We start from the raw sequence: 18832 nt of genomic DNA on the forward strand, positions 1-18832 counted from the left end.
CTGGTGGAGCAGACAAAGAGGCAAGAGGCATCTTTGCTCTTGTCATTCCACCACAAGCACCAAATATGCTCCACTTTGGACTCCAGCTGTGCTGGTGTAGCCCTCAAACAACTTTCAAATTTTCATCTGAGACTGAAGTTCTTTTGCCTTGCCAGGTTTGCCTCCTGAGTTCCCTCCACGATCTGAAACCAAGGGGGAAGATATGTTAACTTCAGAGAAGAAATTAAAATGTGTTAAAGCCGTACCTGAACTGTATTTTAATTGCTAGTTAGTTTTCTTTCTGTGGATGTTCTTGAGGAAAGACTTTACCGAGCTAAATGTTTCTTTCCTGTGTTTCTGTCTCACCATTTTGGGAAGTTTCTATTCCAGAGCTACACAGAGAGGAAGGAATGGCTGCAAAACAGCAAGCTTAACTTGGCTAACTTCCTGCATGTAATCAAAGGCTATTCTGTGAGCTGCTTGGAAAAACAGTCTTGGCCACCACGCAGTGAAATTCCTTCCTAATAATCTTTTCAAAGCATTAGGCCAGTTGCAGTCAGTTTTGCTCATTCCAGTAAAGCGTACAAGGCTTGAGCATTCTACCAGTTGTGCTAATTTAAAGGGAAGGTCATATACAGCTGCACAGTTGTCTTTGTATGAAACACACAATGGTCTAAATGTAGAAAAATGATGGCAGACAACATAATGCTGGCCAACATAAGTCACCCCAGTGGTTTAATCTTATCTGGAAAGATGAGACTTGGCATTCCTGCATTGAAGCTGAACAAGGGTCTGGATTCATGCACTGCATGAAATATTTCTAAACTCTCAGAGGATAGAGGTCATAGACAGAGGAGGAGACTTGAGAATGGAGGCTAGAGGGTTCTTGGAGCTGAAGCTATAAGGAAAAAAAAAATAAGGAAAATTGAGGAGACAGCACTAAAATAATCAAAATAAGAAAGAATGATAGGCATACTGAAACAACTGGATTTACAATGCTAAACCAATTTTTTTTTATCCTGTTTCTGTGTGCCTTTTTAGATAACTAGGCACTTCGGTTTTTTGTAAGAAAGCTGTAGGTTTTACAGATACCAAATGTATTCTAACATCATGTGAAAACTTGAAAAACACTGCTGTATGTAAAGGTTGTGAATAACACTGCAGTTTGCAGTGTAGTGAAACTGGGAATTCAAATGCAAGAAAAGTAGAAGTATGAGTGTTGATGAAATTACCATCTTAAGATTGGTTGGTGAAGAAAATAGTGTGGTTGGTCACTGTTTTCAGTTTTACAATGTTTTCATAAGATAGTTTCTTTCATTATGTTAAGAAACTGTTTTTAATTTAAGGCATAAAAAAGGAACTTTTGCATTTTACTAGCCTTTTAAATCAAATTCTCTAAGATAAATATTGCCAGCTCTTTAGGGTTTCTCTGTTAAAGTGAAAATAAACTGGCATCACCGAATGACCCTTTTCAAAGTGCAGCTTTTTATTTTCATTAAATTCTATGATGATTCTACAACTGGAGTCAGAGACTAGAATCTAAAAGCATTTAGGAAAATGTACTGAAAATATTAAGCATGCTTTACCAGTATTCTAGAATAATGAAAAGAAACAAACATCTAAAACTGAGCTAAATCCTCTTGACATTCATTTCTGTGTCCTCTGCCTTTTTGTGGCTCGATACTTGACGTATGAAGTCATTCTCAGATGGACTGAAGGGGAGAGCATTGTTTGTGGCATAGTCCCAGAGCTGTGTGAATTAATGCTGCTCTGTATTTCCTCAAGGAATGAGCACATTCAGTTTACATTTATTGAGAATAGACCCTGGGAATGAATTATTTCTTCCTTATAAGGAGCCTTGTGTTAGTATATCTGTTGGGACAGATATCCTACTAAGTTACTAGGGATGAAAGTATCTCTGTTGCAAGTAAAATGATAATGTGTAAGTGATTTCTTAAAATTAAATATGTTGCAGTGATTTAGGCAGTTCAGAATTTTGAAGTCTTGTAATACAGGAATAAGAGTGTCTCACCTTTCTTCAGAGTGTTAACTTACCATTTGCAAAAAGTCTAGAGGAGAAAGTCTTCTCTCTTAGAGAATTCCAGATTTAATGTCTCTCTGGGTTTGGTTTGACCTTGTTTAGATCTGATTTCAAAGTTCATGAATACTCTAAGTAAAAACAGTATATTCCTCTCACAGGTCTTTCTAAATGTTGTTTTTAAAGGATTATATTTTCCTAATACTGAAATAAAAGCAAATTTGATGAAAATTTTAGGACTTAAAATGTCTTTCTTCATTTATTCTCTCTTTATTGCAAAAACATACACTTAATTATGATAAAGTGGTTTTAAAAAAAAGATTCCTTGAAGCTTTATCCCATTCTGGTCAGACGTTCACCAAAAACAGGATAGGCCAGTTCAGAAGTTATCAGGTGCAAAATGCCAGTGCTTGGTCTACCAGCATGTGCAGGAATACACATATCATCTACAGAAAGTGAAATGGGCTGGTGGTTTAAAAGGAAACATTAGGGAATTACCTTCTTGTGGATAAACATCCTAAACCAACAACTCCCCCTTTTATCTTGTTGGGCTTTCTGCCTTTGAACTGCACTTATTCCAGACTTCCTTGCATTGGACCGAGTAACTACTGTGCAGTGGCAGGCCCAGTAATTCTTGGGCAGAAACTGCATGAAGGACACGAAAACCTCCATCTGCTGTTGTCATGAAAAAAGGTATTGCTTACATAAATTTTAACCTATGGCAAAGACAGAGAAATGACATGAACTAAAAATTTTAGAAGAGCATTTTCCAGCATGCTAAGTGCTGGTAGAATAATTTTTAAAATAACTTTAAATTAAAAAAAAAAAAAAAGAAAATATAAAAAAACCAAACAAGCCAAAACCCTTCCTTCTTCCATTTCAAGGATCACAAAATCATTTAGTTTGGAAAAGACCTTCAAAGTCACCAAGTCCACCTTGTTGAATGATCATGACCTTGTCAACTAGACCATAGCACTAAATGCCACGTCCAGTCATTTCTTGAACGCTTTCATGGAGGTTGACTCCACCACTTTCCTGAGCAGTCCATTCTGATGTTTGACAGCCCCTTCAGTGATGATCTTTCCTAATGTCCAACAAACCTCCCTTGGTGCAGCTTGAGACTGTCCTCTCATCCCGTCGCTGGTTGCCTGGGGAAAGAGACCAACTCCCACCTGGCTACAGCCTCCTTCCAGGCAGTTTAGAGAGGGATAAGGTCTCCCCAGAGCGTCCTTTTCTCCAGGCTAAACACCCCCAGCTCCCTCAGCTGCTCCTCACAGCACTTGTGCTCCAGACCCTTCCCCAGCTCCATTGCCCTTCTCTGGACTCACTGCAGCACCTCAATGTCTTTCTTGCAGTGAGGAGCCCAGAGCTGGACACAGCACTCAAGGTGTGGCCTCACCAGTGCCCAGTACAGGGGGACAATCCCTGCCCTGCTCCTGCTGGCCACACCATTGCTGATCCAGGCCAGAATGCCATTGGCCTTCTTGGCCACCTGGGCACACCCTGGCTCATGTTCAGCTGCTGTCACCAGCATCCCCAGGTCCTTTTCCACTGGGCACTTTCCAGCTACTCTGCCCCAGCCTGTGGCACTGCCTGGGGCTGTTGTGACCCAAGGGTAGGACCTGGCATTTGGCCTTTTTGAACCTCAAACCATTGTCTTGGCCCATAATTCAGCCTGTCCAGATCTCTCTGCAAAGTTATCCTATCCTCCAGCAAATCAATACTTCCACCCAACTTGTTGTCCATTAATTTATTGAGATACCCCTCAAGCCCCTCATCCAGATAATCAATAAAGAGAAAAAAGAGAACTGGCCCCAGTACTGATTCTTGGAAGATCCCACGAGTGACCATATGCCAACTGGATGCAGCTCCATTTGCCACCACTCTCTGGGCCTGGCCAGTCCAGCAAAGGGTGCACCTGTCCACTCCATGGGCTGCCAGCTTTTACAGGAGAATGCCATGCGAGACAGTATCAAGGGCTTTGCTGAAGTCAGGTAAGCTACATCCAGTGTTTCACTCATCCACTGGGTAGGCCACCTGGTCATAAATGGAGATCAATTTGGTCAGGTAGGACCTGCCTTTCCTATACCTCTTATGGCTGGGCCTAAGCCCTTGGTTATCCTGTGTGTGCCATGTGATCCTATCTAAGATGATCTGTTCCATAATCTTGCCAGGCACTGAGGTCAGGCTGACAGGCTGTAGTTGCCTGGATCATTCCTCCAGCCATTCTTGTGGATGGATGTCACATTGGCCAGCCTCCTGTCATCTCACACATCCCTGGTTAGCCAGGACTGACTAAGAAGTTGTCTTGGAGTGATGTTATGATAATCCTTTATTCACTATCGTTGGTTTATATGCTCAAAAAATGTAGTCCTGTCACTTTAACTACATTCAGCCGCTGAGAGAAACGCGGGTTGTTTCGAAAACATTCTCCCCAAGCCTTGCGCGGGGGAAGATTCTTTGCTCTGCAGAGACTGCGCGCTGGGACGGCTGTCGGAGTGGGCTCTGTTCCAGTTTTTTTGGGATTGGGTTTTTTTTTTTTCATTTTTTTCTTCGTTTGGACCCCTTTTCTTCGATCTGCTTTGTCGCCCGAAAACCCAAGGGAGCCAGAGGACAGCAGAGCTCTCGGGGAGCTCCGCCCGGCCCCAGGGCGGGGCGAGGAGGAGAGGGGCTGCGTCTGAGGAAAAGGACTTTTTAATCAAGTTGAATAACTCCTTTTCACCTTAGTTTTCCCCTTCCCCTGTGCCCTGTGTGGTTTTATTAAATAAATAGTTTTTTCTTCATTTCCATCTAAGAAATTCTGTTGTGGGTGGGGGAGGGAGTGTCAGAGCCCTTCGCTCTCGGAGGAGAGAGAGTTTTATCATTAATCCAGGACAGAAGTCTGAGTCCAGATTAATTTGTGATGGCAAGAAAGCTGTACTTACTGGGAGCAGCTAAAATATTCCAAAACCCAAAGCTGCTGCCTGTGTGTTCTAGAAATGCGGTGCCTTTCATTAGGATTCTTGCTGTGCTTGTGCACCCTTGCCTCCAGCAGCACAGCCAAGGCAGCAGTGCTAGGAGGAGGAAAGTATGGCTAACTGGCCAGCAATTTCTTTGGGTGCCAGTCTTCTGTGCGCTTCTCAGCCTGCAAGAATTGTAACTGAGGCCCTGCAGAAAGTATGGAGGCAAAGAAAAGTCTGAGATAGCTAAGCAACACTTCAGTCATTCCTGTTGAAACAACTGTCATTCTTTTAAAAAGCTCTGGTACAATACCTGGTTCCTCTTACTTGGTCCCCAGTGACTGCATTTAGCAAGCCGGAAAAACTGAGCTGGATTGTAATTCTTTTTCTTAATGATCTCTGCATAAGGTTTTGTTCCAACTGGTACTTAAATTCTTAGTTTACAATTATTTGAACATTACTGCAAACAGGTCTCTTCTGGGACTGAAAAACCCATTCAGGATTTACAGACAACTCTTTGCTTGGGTTTTAACAGACACAAACCTACTAGGTAGGTCTCTAAATACAAGGGCTTCAGTATAGTTTAGACACCCTATGAAATTAAGAGACCAAGATTTTTCTGTCTGACAAAAAAATTACACTGTGCTGTCTTGTCATTCATTTGGTCAAAGAGGACTATACACTGAGGAATAGTTAATAAAGACCAAGTGCAAGGGTATAACATTTTGAAGGGTTGTTTTCCCATTTTTTCCCGTCATGCCAGATTTTATCTTCTGTTTGTGCCTGGGCATTTGTCCCAAAACTTTAGAAAGTGTTTGAAATTTTGTACCGCATGTGCTTATTAGAGTGGGCTGTACTTTTTTTGCCAAGCTATCCCTGCAGCACTGACTGAGCTGTGCAACATTGCGTCTGTTCAGAGCAGTCAGCTTTCAAGGTTAAACACAGCTTACTCATATGTATCTTGTGTGACACTGATTTACTTTCACCTTTATTTTGTACCCTAACTGTAAGTATTTCCATTGTCTGATTGCCTGTTTCTATGTCTTATTTTTCTTTCCCATCTTCCTTTGACTGTACTTTGCTGTTGCCAGGTCACTCTGTCCCTATTAAAGAGACAAAATGGGTACCTTTTCCAACCACTTACCTTCCTTCTTCCTATTCTTCATGTCCTGCAGCCTTGGAAACTGTACCAGAGCAGCTATACCAAACTAAGCCTTGTAATCAAATTCAGAAGATAGTGATAAGCTGTGGTTAGAGCCTGCAGTAAAATTTTGTCAGAGAAACTAGTACTTGCTTCTACTTCACTACCTTCAAAGGCTTCACTGGAATCCCTTTCTTGGAGCAGGGATTTAATTTTTTTCTACTGGTCTGTGACTAAACAACATCTAACTTTTGAAGTTGCTCTGAATAACAACCTCTAATTTTTGAAGTTGCTTTGAATAGAAAGGGGGAGCATTCTTCTTTTTTTTTTTCTCTTTTCTGCTTCAGGGATTAAGATGAGCTGAGAGACACATCTTTGCTGCACTTTGACATTTGGAATAACAGTGGTACAATGTGGTCTTACATTTCTGGAAACTTAGTTCTTTGAGCCTCTTCCAGCGGGGTATAAGGGAAGTTTCAAGAATTTGGCAGGTTTACTACTGAAAAGGAAAGGACTCCTTGATAATTAATATATATACCCATGCTTCTTTGCTTTAATAAATCATGCAGGACTCGTAGGATAGCTGTCCTATTGCTAGACACTGTCCTCTGCTGGGCTGTATTGGGGTCCTTCATGGGGAATAGGTGCAGGCACTGTGTGTGGTGTGGTTCAATACTGCAGGAAGATACTGAGTCAGGGACTACAAGCTTAGACAGATGTCACCATCAATCATCCTGCTGATGTTGTGGTCCATGAGCAGGAGGGGTAGAAATGTCTTCTGGAGTTTCATGTAAAATACATTTTCTAGTGGTTCCAAAAGTGAAGCCTCTGGGCAAGGACAGGTACATGTCCAGTTGTAGTAAAGGTCCAGTGCCATGTTACTATTCCCCCAGCCTGAGAAGATGGAAGAATATTCTCCTAACTCAGAATTGCTTCCCAGTCAGTAATTTTAAAATGGATTCTGCTAGCTTTGTTACAGACAGCACAAAAATAATTTTGTTCTTGTGATTTCAGTGGTTCTGAGAAGCAACAGCAGCACAGCCTGAAAATGGTTTTCACCATGCTTAAGACAATAGCCCAGGCACCAAAGCCCATCTTGTGCATACTTGGATGACCGGGTTTGCACCCTGCTCAGATTTTCAATTTATCACTGCAAGCATAAAGTCTTTGATTTTTTAAAACAAAAGTTTGCCTGCTGCAGCTGAATGGCTGCTTTTGAAGCTCACAGGGATAGCTAGAGGTCTTTTCTTTAACAAGAAAACAAGAAATCACTAGGATATGAGGATATGAGGAGTGGAATAAATGAGGAAGTGAAGGGCAGAACTAATGTGAGTAAGATTGGAGGATAAATGTATAAACACAGTTCCTTGCCAGCCCCACCCTCTAAACGGCATTTACCACCAGGGAAATTGGATCCACCCTGGACTGATTCTAGCATCAGGAAAATCATCCTAAAATAGCTCTGAGCCTTGCAAAAATTGCAGTTTTCTCTCCCAATAATTGATACAGTGGTGACAACTTCCACCTGGTACTCATGAGTCACAGTCACCACATCTGCTATGGGGAAGAAGGTAGCTTTTTCCCTTTGCTCAGAATCTCTTCTCTTATCTGCAGTGGTGGTCCTAGGAGTGAAAAATTGCTGCAAAGTTTGAATACTTCTTAGAAGGCATGGTGTTCCCTGCACTGACAGCCTGGAAAATAAAACCTGCAGTCTCTGCTGTCTCAGAGTTTAGGAAGTGTAAATGAAGAGGAACCTCTTTAAGAGTGCCTGGGGATTGGTCTGAGTTGCATTATTGCCAGTGAATGTGGGTTTATTCCATACTGTTTACTAAATGAAGAGTATAACCATGGCAACATTCAGGACATGCTCTGTATGGATCTGCCAACACAATACTGAAATTAGCATTCAGAAGGCAACTGTTTAAAAGTAGCTTGAGAACTGAAAAATAATGTTTCAGACTACAGTGCATATGGGATGCACTTCAGCATCTGCAGCATGAAAATGATGCAAAATTTGCCTCTATATCTTATGCTGATCTCAGCAAGAGTATTTGTGGTATCACTTGTATAGATCTTTGATGAGTGAAAGCATAATCATATAAATACTAATATCCAGTGGTGATTCAGACAACATAGCAACTATATTTTTGTATAAAGTATACCTAAAAAATACGAATACTACTAGTTTTTTATGATCAACAATAGTGCAAAGATAGTTATCTTTTTTCCAAGTTTACTTGGGGAAAAAATAAAATAATGACAATCCTTAGAGAAGATGAAGGTTCTACTGTCTGCATATAAAAAGAAATTTGTGGAGTGAATGGGAAATAAGGAGAGGAATATAAAAGGAAGTTCTAGATCTGAGTTAGTCCCTCCTATCCCAGCTAAACTGTCCATAAACTTAGTCCAATACATATTTTTAGTTGTTGCATATTGTGATGTTCTTGCAGAAATCCTTTATACAGGAAGTTGTGGTCTGGCAGAATGAAGGTTGATTAAATTATAGCTTGCTTCTTCATGTCTCTCCACAGGTCACTGCTTTCTGGAAGAAGCAGAGTCAACATAACTACACCTTTGTCATTGAGTCATGCCAGCTGTTGCAAGTAATCCTGAGCAAAAATGGTTCTCTGGTGACTCTGCCTGCACTTTTATCAGTGATTAACTTCACTGTTTTTGTTTAAGTCTGTTTTGTGTGCATCTGTCACCTCACAGGAAAGACATGTTTATATAAATAAGTTTCACAAATCATTTAGGAGATGTGTAGGAAAATGCAGAACTGCTTTTAACTAACTTTTGAAAGCTGGCTAGATTTTAAGCTGAGTCTGCCCTCTCAACAGACCATGCTCCGAACAGTGATGGCTCTTTATTGCTACAGCACACCATCTTGGGATAACACACCAGTTAGTTTGGAAATCTGGAACATTTCATGTAAAGTTGCTACTTCATGTAAGACAGTGCTCATGGCAGTTACATCTGCAAAGATCACAGCATCAGTCATGTCTCTTGGCACTCTCATGGATAAGTGTGGTACATTTAGGAAGGGTTAAGTTAGTCTTCAGAATCATGGATCTATAGAAATGATGGAAATGTCGCTAGAAAAGAATCTGGCATGGTCTCTGGCTGCTCAGACAATCTCTCCATATTTCTCGCAGGGTACATGTCTTTCCTATTGAACCCTCAGTAGGCTTCCTTTTGCGTTTGGGTTTGTCCAGGAGCAACTTTTTATCCATGCAGGTCTCCCAGTAGTTTTGTCCAGCTTCCTCTTTGTTGGGATACATTGGGATACACTCCTGACTTGGAGTACCTTGACCCTTGAAGGTTAACCAGCTTTCTTGGGCCCCTCTTCCCTCCAGGATTCTATCCCGTAGTACTTTATGTCTCAGTTTAGAGACAAGTTTGGGATAAAACACTCTGAAATGAATGTTTCATCTACAGAAAAGAGTTTCAGCAATCCCTTCACGCCAATACGATTTGAATTTTTAGTGGATGAATGTGGAAAAAAACCTGTTTATTTGACAAACAAGGAGCCCACATGGCACAGGAAAAAATGAATAATGCTTAGATATTGAACCATCAGAACTTTAACCCCCCCACACACATACCTCCACCCACAACAGAACAACAAAAAATACCTAAAATGCCAGGGAAGGGAAAAAGAAAGTCTGCTGACCATGTGGTAGGGAAGAACAAAATGGCAGGCAGCCTTTGTCTCAGGGAAGGAAGAAAAGTCCATGCAGCAGCTCAGGGAAGAAGAAACATGGGAAGCTGGTGAACCTCTTGCATTGGTCTCCTCCTCACAGCAGACGAAGCTGGTGGATCTAGAGTCCTTTCTTTCATTGACTCATCTTTTCCCAAGGTCTGGGGCCAGGTGGAGTAGCTCTGGCAGCTCCCCACAGGTCACTGACCGTGTCCTTGGGTCTGATCTTGGACCCAAAACCAAGCTGAACAGTTCCAGAAGACACCACAGAAGCCGCTGGAGGATTGCTATTGAAGTCCAGGGAAAAACTTCTTGCCTCAGCTAAAAAACCCCAAGCTAGCTAAAAGCAGGAATGTAACCTGTCCGCTCCACAAAGTTGAGCACATGGGAGTGAGAATTGAACCCAGCACATGCCAGAGTCCCCTGGCTCCCACCCCTCCCCTGGACCCATATTGAAGTCGCAGCACCCATTTCTGGGCATAAAGCAAATGATCAGGGATAGAGTATTGTCGTAAAATCACCCCAAGACCCTACACCAAGGAGATCCCTGAAGAGGCCAAAGTCTGCTCTCCTGGAGTCCAGGGTAGTGAGCTTCTTGCATGTCCTTCTCACTCGAACTCCACCATTTCATGGTCACCACTGCCCAGGCTGTGCTTGAGCTTCACATTCCCCATCAGTCCCTTCAGTGAGAACAATGTCAGGAGAGGAGCATAGCACCTCTCTCATTGGTTCCTCTGTTGTTTGGAGAAGGAATTTATTATCAGTGCATCCCAGGAACCTCCTGGATTGCCTGTGCCCAGCTTCATTGTTCCTCCAACCCATATTGGGGTGTTTGAAGTCCCCCGTAAAGACTTGTGCATGCCCTGGTGTGTTTGAAGCTTCTGAAGAAACTCCAAACATCTATCACTTCACAAAGTGAGAAAACACATCCCATTCTAGCAATAACTCAGGAGTGTGTTAGCCATCAAAACTAACACCATCAGATAACTTCAATTCAGTGTTTATACTAAAACTGAACAAACAGCTATCTGTATCACTACTGTCTGTTTTCAATAATTTGAAATTGGGAAAGACAAATCAGAAGATTTGTTAAAAGTATCAGCAGTAAAAAGGATAAAGAGAATAATTCACATGATCATTTACAACTGATATGTAAGGTCTTCGAGGGAATCAGTAGAACTAATGTTGCTCAATATGGGTATAGGAGAAACAGATCTGACTACGATTTTATTAAACAACATACTATCTGAAAAGCATAGTGTTTACATTACAATACTGCAATATGTAATATTTTGATTTCTTGAAAACATTCCAACTTACTACTGCATGAGACTTTTTATATATCATGCTAATTGGATCAATATGACCTGCTAATTGACTAACTGGCAGCCAAAACCAGAACAATAAATGGAGGGTCCTAACTGATCAAGTGTATTCATATTGGGGTTATTTTAGGAATTATTTTTTGGTTTGTGTTATTTAATGCTTGTTTTAAATTACATACATTGTACAAAATTATTAACAATACTCATAGATGACCCAAAAGATTGTAGATATAATAAACAACAAAGATAAGTTATTGATACATATCAGATGGCTTTTATAAGTAGGAGGCAAAAAGACAAGTGTTTTGTGGATCACTGTTAAAGTAAAACATTTGTGAACATGAGAAAGCAGCATGTCCTTTTTACTCTTATATTTATGACCTTTACATTTAGCCCATCAAATTCTAGATCTTCAGAACAGAGAAGACACCCAAATTTGGAGCCATTGAAGGCCAGTTGAGCAGGTTATTCTCAAAGTAAAATTCTCTAGTAAATAGCTGTCATGGTTTGGACACTGGCCAAGCACATGGCACCCATGACAGCCACTCACTTGCCCTCCCCTGCCACAGTTGGACAGACGAGAGGAAAAAAAATTTAAAAAAGGGTTAACGAGTTGAGATAAGGACCAGGAAAAAGCATTCCAAGGGCAAAACAGGCTCAGCTTAGAGTTACAAAGTGAATTTATTACTAACAGGGTCAGAGGAGGATAATGAGAAGTAAAATAAGTCCTTAAGACACCCTTTCTTCCCCCAATCCCTTCCTCCTTCCCACTGACAGCACAGGGAATAGGGCATGGGGGGTTTGGTCAGTTCATCACCAAGATCTGCTGCTGCTGCTGCTCAGGGAGAGAATCCCTTCTTCTGTGTTGCTGTGGGGCTCCTCCCATGGGAGCAGTTCTCCATGAACCTCTCCCACACAGGTTCACTCTCACGAGCAGCAGTCCTCCCAAAACTGCTGCAATGTGAGTCCCTCCCACAGGCAGACAGTTCTCCCAAAACTGCTGTGGCGTGGGTCACTCATCCATGGGATGCAGACTTCCAAGGACAGGCAGCTCCAGCCTGGAATCAGGGGTCCCATCTCTCTACCAGGTCTCCCACTGGAGCACAGCCTCATCCAGGCATCCACCTGCTCTGGTGTGGACACCTCCCCACGGGCTGTGAGTGGATCTCTGCATCCCCCATGGACCCCGTGCGCTGCAGGGGCACAGCTGCTCCACCATGGTCCTCACCATGGCCTGCAGAGGAATCTTGGCTCTGGCATCTGGAGTGCCTCCTCCCCCTCCTTCTCCACTGACCTTGGTGTCTCAATGTTCTTTCCCTCACATGTTCTCATCTCTTCCTCTTCTCTGGTTAGGAAAAACCATGTGCTTCTTTGTTTTGATTTCTTCTTAAATATGTTATCACAGAGGGGTAACCAACATCTCTAATTGGCCCAGCCTTGGCCAGCAGCATGTCCATCTTCAGAGCCATTGGGGATTGGCTCTGCTGGATATGGTGGAAGCTTCCAGCAGCTTCTCACAGAATCCATCTGTGTGCCCCCCCCCGCTACCCAACATCAGGCCAAGCAGAACCAACACAACAGCCTTTTGTTTTAGGGGAGTCTAAGCCTCTAATTTGTTGTCCTGGGTTTCCTTGTGTGTTTTGGCTCTGATGATCTCTGAAGTGTTCCATTATGTTACATGCTTACACAATTTTATTTTGGCATTTCAGAGTAATGCTAAAACATGCCTATACTATGAATTGACTCCACTTTTGAAATTTGAGCCAGTATTTTTAAATATGCATTGTAGCCTAGATTCATCACTACTTCTGTTGCCTTTTCTCTGCCTTCCATAACCTTTTTACATGTATTGGTACAGTTGTAACAAAAAAGGGAATAAAACCACATCCACAGACAATCCCCTTAGTTTTATCATCAGTCATGCTATGGCAAAGCTAATGCTGCTGTTGCCTTTCTCATCTTCAGAAATTTGTGTTTTGCTGGACCTAAGAAGAACTGAAAATGCTCATTTGCTTTATTTTTTTTTCTGTTAGTGAGTTATTATTTGGGGATTTGGAAGAAGAATAAAGAGATGCAGAGAGATTTGTCAAGGTAGGTAACAATGAAGGAACTCTTAAATATGGTGCTTTGGTCAAAATGCCTTGTGGAATTCTTGGCTGTACTAAAAAAGGAATATTTAGGGATTGCATAGACAATACTAGTTATATATTTTGCACTGAAACACTTTTTTACTTTGCTTTTTGCACTTTAGGACTCAAGAATACTTAGTAGAAAGAGGAAGTTGAGAGAAAAGCCAGAAAAATCATTGATTCATGTGGCATGATACGAGGAAGTTTTTCCTCTTTGTTTTATCAAACAAAACCATGTATTGACTGCAGTCCAAAAGTATCTGCAATGAAATAGAAACTTGATACCTGGCTTATCCATCTATTTGACAGATGTGAAAGGATCTGATTTCTGAATGTTGCAAGCTGAACAAAATCAGACTAGAACTTAGCGGTACAATTTTCCTTAAATACCGATCAGTTAACTATTGAAACAGTTTACAGTAAATTTTCCTTCTAACTTCAAGACATGTTTGTTTCAAAGGTGTCTTGTAGTTCAACTCAACAATGGTTCAAGACAACACAGAGCCTTCTGTGACAAAACAAACTGGCCCAGTAGATGGCCAAAGTGGATGTGCTAACCTTATATGTGATGGGGAGGAAAATTGTTTTGGTTATTCTTTCAGCTCTTCTGTGGATTTACTTCGTGATCCATTTTTTTGCCTGTGGAGACTACCATTTGTACTGGAACTTCAAGGCAGCTGCAGCTGTTTAAGAAAGGACATAATCACCTATAAATTGTGTGGTGTGGCAAGGGATCCAGACTCCATAAGAATCTGTTCTAAAGATGTCCGTGGAAGAGAGCCAGCTACACATGGAACTTCAGCACTTCTTTTTTCTGTTTATTCCAGTTTCTCAGCAATAGTCTTCTGAATCAATAGTCTATCTGGTAATTTTGCATCACTATATAAGTCTATAGTCATATACAAAAGGTGGAATACCATTCTGGATTAACAGTTTAAGATCCTGTATTAAGCCTTGTATGCCTGTATGGTTTTAAATGCAGCAAGGGTATGTTCATATTGACATTTGGATTTTTAGCTTGTCCTAAACTTCCAATTTGTGTTTTGTCTTTTGTTTAATAAAGTGTTATTTAGTCCTTTGAATAAAAAGTGCAGAAGTAATTAGTAACATTACCTTAACATTATTTACAGCAAATTGGTTCCTTCTTTGTGCACAGAACACTAGATTTGTATCATTCCTTGACTGAAAACTTTCTTTCTGCAAGCAATAAAAATGCAAACATTCCTTACAGTAGCTACTTCAGCCTTCTTGTAGCTTGAAGCAAAACCACATTGGCAGAAGGACAATGTCTTGTCTCTGATGTCTGTGAAGAATCTCTGAACTTGACCTGAGTATGAACTTATGTAAAATGGGCCTCTGTGCAGTGACAACTTGAAAACAGGGTATAATTACATAAGAAATTTAAAATAAGTTGAGGAGCATGTTTCTAGGAGATCAGCATTCTAAGTAGTCCCTAACAAGAACTGAATATTTGTATCTCTGTTGTCACTCATTTTTCTTTATGACTGATTATCTGAATTTTTGTGTTAAATTTTCTCCAAGCTGAAACCTTATACCTGGTAGCAATCGCTGTCAACAGGCCTTTGGTATGAAGTTTGCCTTGGTGTCCTATACAAGTCTCCTGTCTTCTTTAACTACTTTGATATTGGCAAAAAAGAGATGTGTTTTTTAAAAAAAATTCTAAAAAAAATTTAAAAAATTAAAAAGGCATCACAAAGGACATTTTCTTTTACCGTGTTGAAGAAGCTAATAAACTGCATGATCTCAAGAAGTCGGGAGAAGGAAGAACCACAGTAGTGTCACTGGTAACACTGCCACATAGGTAACTGGTCACCTCCTCCTTGACCTAGAGGGAAATGGGCTAATTGCTGCCATTGGTATTGGTAGCTCCAGAGTTTAGCCTCTATTCAGATGAAGCCACTTTCTCACTAAGCTCCAAAACACTATTTTACTTCTGAAGAGATTCTTTCTTCTCTTTTAGCAGTAGTTCTTTTCTAATCAGGGTGCCTTCCATGTCCTTTGTAGTTTCACTGGTTGACACTCATTGAAGGGTACATGTGATATCTCACTCCTTCCTAATCCATCTTCACATCAGAGTAGCTGTTTGACTGCACTTAAACTACTCTGGGAATTTATAGGTTTGTGTTGTGGTTTAACCCCAGCCAGGCACCAAGCCCCACGTAGCTGCTCACTCAGTGCCCCACCAGCAGGATCAGGGAGAGAATCGGAACAGAGAATTTATGGATTGAGATACAGACAGTTTAATAGGGAAAGCAAAAGCCCTTCACACAAGCAGAGCAAACAAGGAATGAATTCTCTGCTTCCCATGGGCAGGTACGCTTTCAGCCATCTCCAGGACAGCAGGGCCTCATCACACCTAACAGTGACTTCGGGAGACAAACACCATCACCCCAAATGTTCTGCCTTCATATAACCTTATTGGATTGAAGCAAGTTTCTCTTCTGAAAGAGCACAAGTCTCTTTGACTTCAGATGAGATTGTCCTGGGATGCACACCAGACTTGTATCAAAATGCTGTGATAAGAGTTGTTTGTAGCAGAAGCCTAATTGCTCTTCCAGGCTGAAAGTATTCCTGGCTGAGGTACTCTTGAAGTCTGTTTCAACTCCACAGATATAATCTTGTTCCTGCTACAAAATGGTGAGTCTAATCTACACTTTAAATTACAATTAATTTATATCTCCAAGTTGTCAGGCATTCCCCAGACTATCACACCTTTCTTTTAACATAGGGACTGACTGACACAATTGGATCAAAGGTTTTTTCAGACTTTTTGCTATACCCACTAGGCAGCATTTCTCATTTAATATTCCTGTAGTGAGTCTGTATCTCCAATGATAGTTTAAATTCTCATCTGATGCAAATTATCATAGTTCCAGTAGACTTGAATGGATTTGATGATTTATGCCATCTGAGGTTCTGCATTTGAAAACTCTGTAACAAAAAGCAGCTGCTACTTTCAACTAATTTGAAAAAATGGTAAGTAACTGTCTGAGTCTAGCTATCTTAATGCATGTTACTCAGCTGCCAGCACAATCCTACATTCTGGAGATTTAAAGTCCTTTGCCTTATCTGAATAAGTGGGATTATGTCCATTATTTTGTAAAAAAATAAAAGTTGAACAGAGACTGCCACAGTCCTTGACAGCAGCTTTTTCAGGAAGACCCAAAAGCCCACACTCTGTCAGCAAAGCATGTGAGTTTGGCTCCCCTAGAAGCTACGTATACATTTACAGTGATCATGAATATTACATAAATTATACATGTGCAATTTTTATATGGCTGGGTTTTTCACTTTACTGTGTTTTAATTTTGGTTTCTATGTTCATTTTCAAGCCATATGAACATTACTCACAGTTTGATATCAATTTGAACTTGTAAAGACTATGAGATCAAATGGATAGAAACTATTTCTATCAAGACTATGATAAGAGTTTGTAGTGTTTCGTAGAAAACATGGTCTGGGCCCTATTCAGAGGAATAGATCTCTGACTTATTCAACAGAAGGAAGGAATGCCATCCAGGGGGACCTGGACAAGCTTGGAAATGAGCCCTTGTGAATATCAGGAGGTCCAACAAGGCCAAATGCAAGGTGCTGCACCTGGGCTGGGGCAGCCCCCAGTATCAGCACAGGCTGGGGGATGAAGGAGCTGAGAGCAGCCCTGCTGGCAAGAACTTTGAGGGTGTCATGGGTGAGAGGCTGGGCACAACCCAGCAATGTGCACTCACAACACTGAATGGCAAACCTGTCCTGGGCTGCATCCAAAGCAGTGTGGGCAGCTGGGGAGGGAGGGGATTCTGCCCCTCTGCTCTGTTCTGGTGAGACCCCACCTGCAGTGCTGCATTAGCTCTGGGGTCCCAGCACCAAATCCTTCTGGACAAAATATCCAGTCCTCAGCTGGACAAACACATCAAACAACAGGTGGCCAGCTGCCTCATGGGCTGGGCACAAAAGGTTACAGTGACTGGGGTGACATCAGGCTGGTGGCCTGTCACTGATGGGGTTCCATAGGGCTTCCATCCTCATTCCTGAGCTCTTCAACATCTTCATATATGACTTGGGTGCAGGATAGGAAGGGATACTAAACAAGTTTTCAGGTGATACAGAACTGGGAGGAGCTGTTGACTCCCTCCAGGGCAGGGTGGCCCTGCAGAGACACTTTGATAAATTAGAGGGCTGGGCAATCACCAACTGTATGAAGTTCAACAGCAAGGGAAAGTGCTGGTTAAGCACCTGGGATGGGCAGTCCTGGATGTATGGACAGACTGGGAATGAGGCTGGAGAGCAGCACCATGGAAAGGGCCCTGGGAGTCCTGGTTGATGGTGAGTTGGACATGAGTCAGCAGTGCCCTGGCAGCCAGGAGAGCCAACCCTGTCCTGGGGGACATCAGGCACAGCATGGCCAGCCTGGAAGGGAGGGGATTGTTCTGCTCTGCTCTGCTCTGCTCTGCTCTGCTCTGCTCTGGGGCAGCCTCACCTCCAGTGCTGGGGGCAGTTTTGGGTGCCACAGTACAAGAAGGACAATATTAGAGAGTGTCCAATGGAGTGCATGAGGATGGTGAAGGGCCTTGAGGGGAAGCCTTATGAGCAATGGCTGAGGTCACTTGGTCTGCTTAGCCTGGAGAACAGGAACAAGACTCATGGCATTTACAGCTTCCTTGTGAGGGGAAGAGGAGGGGCAGGCACTGATCTCTTCTCTGTCCTAACCAGTGACAGGACTGAGGGCGTGGCCTGAAGAACAGTTGGGGAGGTTTAGGTTGGATAGTAAGAAAAGGCTCTTCACCCAGAGGTTGTTTGGGCACTGGAACAGGTTCCCCAGGGAAGTGGTCACAGCACCAGCCTGACAGATTTCAATGAGCATTTGGACAAGGCTCTCAGGTACATGCTGTGACTCTCGGGTTGGTGCTGTGCAGGGCCTGGAATTGGACTCAATGATCCTTGTGAGTCCCTTCCAACTCTGCCTATCCTGTGATTCTGTGACCTGTTGGATTGGGTTCAGAGGAGGGCCACAGAGATTAACTGAGGGATGGAGCACCTCTTCTATGAGGAAAGTCTGAGAGAGTTGGGGCTGTCCAGCATGGAGGAGAAAAGGCCCTGGAAAGACCTTATAGCACCTTCTGGCACCTAAAGGGGGCTACAGGAGAGCCAGAGAGATACTTTTTACAAAGGTAGGCAGCAATAGGGCAAGGGGGAGTGGGTTTAAGCTATAATTAGGAAGGTTTTGTTGAGGTTTAACCCCAGCCAGCAACTATGCTGCTCTTTCACTGCCCCACCAGCAAGACTGGTGATAGAATCATGAGGGTTAAAACTGGAAAACTTGTGGGTTTAGGTTCAGACCATTTAACAGGGAAAGCAAAAGCCACATATGCAAGCAAAACCAAACCAAACCAAACCAAACCAAATCAAACCAAACCAAGGAGTGAATCCACTGCTTCCCAAGGTCAGGCAGGTGTTCAGCAGTCTCACGGACAGCAGGGCCCCATCACACCTAACGGTGACTTGGGAAGACAAACATTACCATTACTGCAAATGGCCTGCCGTCATATAACCTTATATACTTTATATA

General features: G+C 42.3%; 1 long non-coding RNA gene across 1 annotated transcript; it reads left to right on the top strand.

Annotated features, from left to right (window-relative positions):
• The first annotated feature begins 12465 nt into the window (after positions 1–12465).
• LOC146424958 (uncharacterized) lies at positions 12466–14355 on the top strand. Its single transcript, XR_014846749.1, has 2 exons — positions 12466–13210; positions 13371–14355. It is a non-coding gene; the product is annotated as an uncharacterized LOC146424958 (long non-coding RNA).
• The last annotated feature ends 4477 nt before the right edge of the window (positions 14356–18832 follow it).

The sequence above is a fragment of the Lichenostomus cassidix genome, chromosome Z (genome assembly GCF_008360975.1).
Source record: "Lichenostomus cassidix isolate B80296 chromosome Z, HeHo_3.0, whole genome shotgun sequence".
Classification (NCBI taxonomy): Eukaryota; Metazoa; Chordata; class Aves; order Passeriformes; family Meliphagidae; genus Lichenostomus; species Lichenostomus cassidix.